Source organism: Theobroma cacao, chromosome 9, assembly GCF_000208745.1.
Source record: "Theobroma cacao cultivar B97-61/B2 chromosome 9, Criollo_cocoa_genome_V2, whole genome shotgun sequence".
NCBI classification, from domain to species: Eukaryota; Viridiplantae; Streptophyta; class Magnoliopsida; order Malvales; family Malvaceae; genus Theobroma; species Theobroma cacao.
The window spans coordinates 10,604,812-10,611,283 of NC_030858.1; positions in this window are offsets into that span (position 1 = coordinate 10,604,812).

The window sequence follows — 6,472 nt, forward strand, 5'->3', positions numbered from 1 at the left end:
CGGAGGTGACCACTCCTCCCCCAAATCTGGCTGCCTTTCAGGGGCATTCATGCCCTGTAATGATAGACTGGGGAAGGGGTTGAGCACACCCTCAGTCCTTTCCTGTTCATCCATTTTTTTTATTTTTTTAATTTATTTTTTATTTTTATTTTTTGTTTTTTTATTATATTTTATTATTATATTATTTTTATATTATATATATAAAAAAAAAGGTGTCTACACAAGTAAGGAAGAGTAAAGAAAAGTGGACAATGCAAGAGTATTTATAGTGGTTCAGTTCCCTTGACCTATATCTACTACCTTGATATCCCGATCAAGGATTTTCAATCTAAATTCACTAAACCAGTGGAATTAATAGCTTCCACTAAGCTTTTTGTTAGTCCCAAATAAATATGCTAGATGGGGGGTGAATAGCACTTTTTGGCTCTTGACAAGATGAGGAACTAATTTAAAAAGCAATGAAAATAAAAACAGAGTAGACAATGCGCAAGAATTTAGAGTGGTTCGGTCCAAGACCTACATCTACTACCTTGATTATCTAACCAAGGATTTTCCAACTGATCCACTATAAACGGTGAAATTCACAAGCTTTCACCAAGTTTTACAATGACTTTTACCAGGCTCAACCAAAACTTTTTACAATAGTTTTTATCGGGATCAACTAAAACCCAAAGTGGTTTTTCAAAGGCTCAACCACAACCTTTCACAATGGTTTTTCACGGGCTTAACCAAAACCCAAAGTGATTTTTCAAAGGCTCAACCACAACCTACAACAATGATTTTTCTCACGGGATCAACCAAAACCCAACAACTAACTTTTCAGGCTAAGTTAGAACCTATACACTCAATCAAGCAATCCAAGCTTGAATAAATCCTTTGGAGTGACTCGCTCATTCTAAGTATATAAGAAGAAAAGAAATAAGAAAGTACCTATGATCACTGACTTGATCTAAGTGGTATAAAATGAAGTGCTTCAATCAATTACAAGGATAGGCGTGAAGTGCAGAAGAATGCAAAGAGTTTTTGTTGGGTTTTTTTTAGCTCTTTTTGTTCTTGGAAGCCTTTAATTTTCTCTCTATATGTTTTCTAACCGTTGGAAGACCCTTTTATACTTGGAGAAACAACTCTGATGGCAGTTTGACAATTTATGGCCATTGCAAACAGTTGAGAGATGGTTCTAGCCATTAATTTGTCTTCTAGTGCTCAGGTTTAAACTGCAAACAAAGAGCTCTTAGTCGACTAACTTCCTTCTTAGTCGATTAAGTTGGTTCTGTCTTCTGGTCTCAGTTTCTGGTAGAGAGTACTTAGTCGACTAACTTATTTCTTGGTCGACTAAGTTGGTTTTGTTTCTCAATATTCTTCAGCCTGCCATTTCTCCAATTTGAATTTTAGCCAACCAATACTCTTCATTATTCAACTAAGGACCTTCTTTTTTGTTGATTAATCATTTTTCCTCATTCATGTGATTTTTTATATACACTTTTGACGGATTGATTTATTATTTGCATACAATTTTTGTCATGTACACTTAAATGGAGATGTTAGACACAAATGAATGGGAATGTTTTATTACCATCAAAAACTAATGGAGCCAACACTTTTAAAGGGTGAGCTTCTAAGCTAAGCTCTAATCCCTTACAACAAGCTTTAGAGTGCTTCCCACACTCTAATTTCTCAAGAAAAAGAAGAAAAAGAAGTACAATTAAGTACCTTTACAAGTCTAGATAGATTATAATCAAGCATAAACACTTTTTTTTTATATAGAATGAAAGACAAGTGTTTTTTGTGAAGAATATTTGACTTTTTGCTTAAAGTAGCTCTTCTTTTCACAATTCTTCAACTCTCTTCCTTCTTTGATTGTTGGAGTTTCTTTTAATACTTGAAGAGTTAGATTTTTCTATTAAAGACAGTTTCTAGCCGTTAGGAACAATTCTGATGCACTTCTAGTAGTTATTTTTGTCTTCTAGTGTTTAAATTCAAAAAAAGAGAGACAAACTTCAATAAATCGATTACAGGCAGCTTTAATCGATTACAGCTTCTCTGCCTTGCACTGTCCTATTGCTATGTTCTTTGCTCTAACTGATTACAGAAGGCTCAACTAATTCAGAGTTCTCTGCCTTCAGACTCTTCTTCTTCAGCAAACTTCCTCTAACTGGTTACGACAGGCTCTAACTGATTTAAACTTTTTGTTTTCACTTCTCTACACAGCAGTCTTCCTCTAATTGGTTAGCACTTCCCTCAACAGATTGAGGCTTTACTTCCTTTAGCCATAACTGATTAAAATTAGCTTTAATCGACTAGAAGATTTTCAAATGTTGAACTTCTCCATTTTGGCTCCCTTCAACGGTCAATAATATTTTCAAACTTGTTTTTAACACTTGAAGATACTAGGACCTTATGCTCTAATCGATTAACCAGACCTTTTAGTCGATTTCTATATTTCTGTTTTGCTTCAACTTATCACACAACCATGCCTTAGTTGATTAAGGTCCCTTGATAATCAGTTACTAAGGTTCCGTTTTTGTTCATTACTTGCTCTTTCCCTCTTAGCTGATTAACTCTTCATTAAATTTAGCAAAGTTCTTAACTTGCATTTAATTAACAACTTTGTTAGGGATACAAAATTAAATCCTACATACTTAGATACTGAAGTTAGACATTAATGAATGAGGAATGTTTTGTTATCATTAAAAACATATGGAGACAACAAAAATCGAACCATGTAATTTTTTTTTTTTGTTTTTGTGTGTGCACTTGATTTTTTTCTTTCTTTATTCTATTGATCAGATCTTGGATAATTTTTTTGAGATTATCCCATTATTTTCACAGTAAGACCTCAATTTTTTAAGCTAATTTTTCTTTTGCTCTTCTTCTTATTCTTGATCTTTGATAAAAAGAAAACACCAAACCTATTGAAACAATCTTAGATGAACATGGTAGCAATGTGTGAACATTTTATTGGAAATTTGATTTAGTACTATATTCATATATCAAAACAATCAAAACAAACAATAACAGTTTAAGTTTTAATTAACGATTATTATTATTTTTTCAGAAAGAATAAAGTGAAGATTCGAATATTTTTTCTTAAACTATTGGAAGCAATAGATATGATCTAATAATGGGTACTCAAAGTGAGTAAGATATATATATATATATATATCCCATTTGCATAACGTTGGAAAAGAGCGATCGTTTATGAAAGTCATTAAATGAAAACACATAGGAGGTCAAGGGTCAAAGGTCATTGAATTTCCATGGAATTATTGCATCACCTTTTGTTTGTTTTTGTCCACATATAAAATAACTTATGCCTTTTTATTGTCAAGTTATGCGTTGATTGTTTGACTTGAAATTTGGACTCCAATGCTTCTCTTTTGGCCTTTGAGACATGCCGAAGACAATAATATAAAAGCCCATCCTTGTTAATTCAGAGAGCAACTACAAGCTTTCGGAAATTTAGATTTGAATATGTGTGGGTGTGAAAATGGTAGTTGCTCAAACTTATAAATTGTAAAACAAAATGAGTTTATATTTTATATGCTGTTAATATATGGATTCTATACATTATCATTGAATCAAATAATATTATTTTATTAATAAATAAATATAAAAGTTGGGACATAAAGACTTTTGAACTTTTACTTTTACACATTTAAGGAGTGACACTCTATGATTTACTAATAAGGTATTAGATGTTATATACTAATAGTACATCCAATATAAACTCAGAATTAAATAATCATCTTGAACATGATATTGATATATATATATAAAATAATATGANTTTAGATTTGAATATGTGTGGGTGTGAAAATGGTAGTTGCTCAAACTTATAAATTGTAAAACAAAATGAGTTTATATTTTATATGCTGTTAATATATGGATTCTATACATTATCATTGAATCAAATAATATTATTTTATTAATAAATAAATATAAAAGTTGGGACATAAAGACTTTTGAACTTTTACTTTTACACATTTAAGGAGTGACACTCTATGATTTACTAATAAGGTATTAGATGTTATATACTAATAGTACATCCAATATAAACTCAGAATTAAATAATCATCTTGAACATGATATTGATATATATATATATATATAAATATATATATATATAATAAATAGTGAATTGAATTGAATATCAAATTATTAAGAAGAGAATCCAATCCACATATAACGATTTCCATTTAAGTTGAAAATTACAAAATGACCTAAATTTTGATGGTTATATCTTGGATTTCCATTTAATCGGAATCCTTATTATGTTATAATTTTCTTGAAGAAAAAATATTTTTCAATAAATGTAAATAAAGAATTATCAAAATTTTTCTTTAATTGTACAACAAGTATGTAGATATATATAGCTATCAATATATGGAAATGACTTGAAAACTTTTCTTTGAAAAATGAAGTTGACACTTTTGTGTGTATGCATTTTTCAATCAAACTAAAAGTTTCTAGACATGTCCTCGAAAAAAGGGTATCCATGAGAAACATACAGTTTGTACATTTATTGATATGAACATGACTTGCAAACAAATTTGAAACATATGAATTCCACCATGATGAAAATTATTTTAACACCACAACTCCTATTTATTATTTCAAAATTTGCAAACCACAACTCCTATTTATTATTTTAACACCTAAATAACTCCACCATAATGAAAATTTTTTTTCATAAAATGATCCAAACAACTGAAAATATTTTCGACAGTTTATCGAAACAACAAAAGACATTAAATTTTCCTGTAAAACATTTTACACTGAAAAAATTTTCCTCCAGCAAGTCATTTTTCTTATTACCAAACGGATCCTTAGAGAGACAATTTAAAAAAAAAAAAAAGCTACACAGAAATTTTGAAATTAAATAAAAAATTATTAATGACATAAGTGAAATTATTAACTGAAAAAAATGACTTTAATTTGATGACCATTTTTTAATGACTTTTCTTACTTGGTCAACTTCCATTACCTAAAAACAGACTCAAACTTCTTGCAAAAATGTTTTGTATAGACTAATTTTTGACAAAATATTCTATCTAAATTTTGACTGCCATTGACAATTCGAACTAAATTCCGACCATTTCGGAAAATTTCGTGGGCAATTCTTCATAATCTTTTCAGAAAAATCCTTAACTTTAGCAGTATTGCTCATGCGGCATTATTATTATTTTTTTTCCATTATCTATTTTTTCCTTCCCATCAATTTTTCATCTCCGCATGAGGTGCTATGATGACTTCAAATTTGCAACGTTGATGCAGCCTGCAGTCAAATTGGCAACAGCCTTCTCACAGAGGTATTGATTGGGTTGGGACAATGCAAAACTAGCTATTGGGATGCATTTGGGAGTAAACTTGGGGTCTGACTTTTCTCAGACAGCCAAAGGATTCTCACCCCTCTTACCTACAATTATAGGGAGAGGGAAGACAACCTATTTAAAAAGGCTAAAACTTCTGCTTAAAAATTAAAGGCGCTCAAGTGGCACATGAGTGCCATAAAAGGTAAAGCAACACTAAAAAACATAAATAAATGCTGAACTGAAAGGTAAACTATTGACAAGATAAAGGTGCTGGAAAGGTGAAATGAGTTGAAAATTAAAGAAGCTGAAAAGGTGAAGCGAGTGCTGAAGGACAAAGGTCTAAATGTAAAACAAGTAAAGTAACTAATGAAAAATAAATAAAGACATAAAATATCTTGGTTCTACTTTTGGTTTATCATTTTTTTTTTCATCTTCAAAAATTCTATTTATATTTAGGATCCATTTGATAAGTGTCAAATAATTTATTGAAAAAAAATTGTGTAAAATATTTTTGAAAATTTTAATTTTTTTATTATTTGGATAAATTATCAAAAATCTTTTTTATTGTTTGGATCATTTGGTGAAAAATATTTTCCACCATCACTCAAATTTTAAAAATTTTATAAATACTCATTTCTCTATTATCTTTTTAGATAGGGCTACAACTTTCTTTTTCTTTTTTTTTCTCAATCATAGATAAATTTTATTAAGCATCCAAGTCTTGATACAAAAACTGGCATAAGACAATTTACATGGTTAATGGATTTTTTCTTGTTAACTCATAAAATATTTTGCATTTGAATTACATTTTTAGTCTTCCAAACAAAGTACAAGTTCTGAAAATGTTTTTCGAAAAAAGTTTACATCAAAGTAACCAAATTAGGATTATCAACATTAATTTGATTTATTTCACAACACTTTTTTCACTGTATCAAATTATGAAGCATCAAAATCTAATTCTTCTTTATCTCACATCACTCTTTCCTTAAATCTTAAAAGCTTATTCATGTTTTTTAATTTGTTTCTCTTCCAATCCCATCTAAAACCATTAGCTTTTATCAACAATACAAAAACCCCAAATAAATTTTATATTTAGGGCATGTTTTGGTAGTTTAAGCCTTCTTTGCATTTGACGATAATAAATTCCATATGGCAACCTT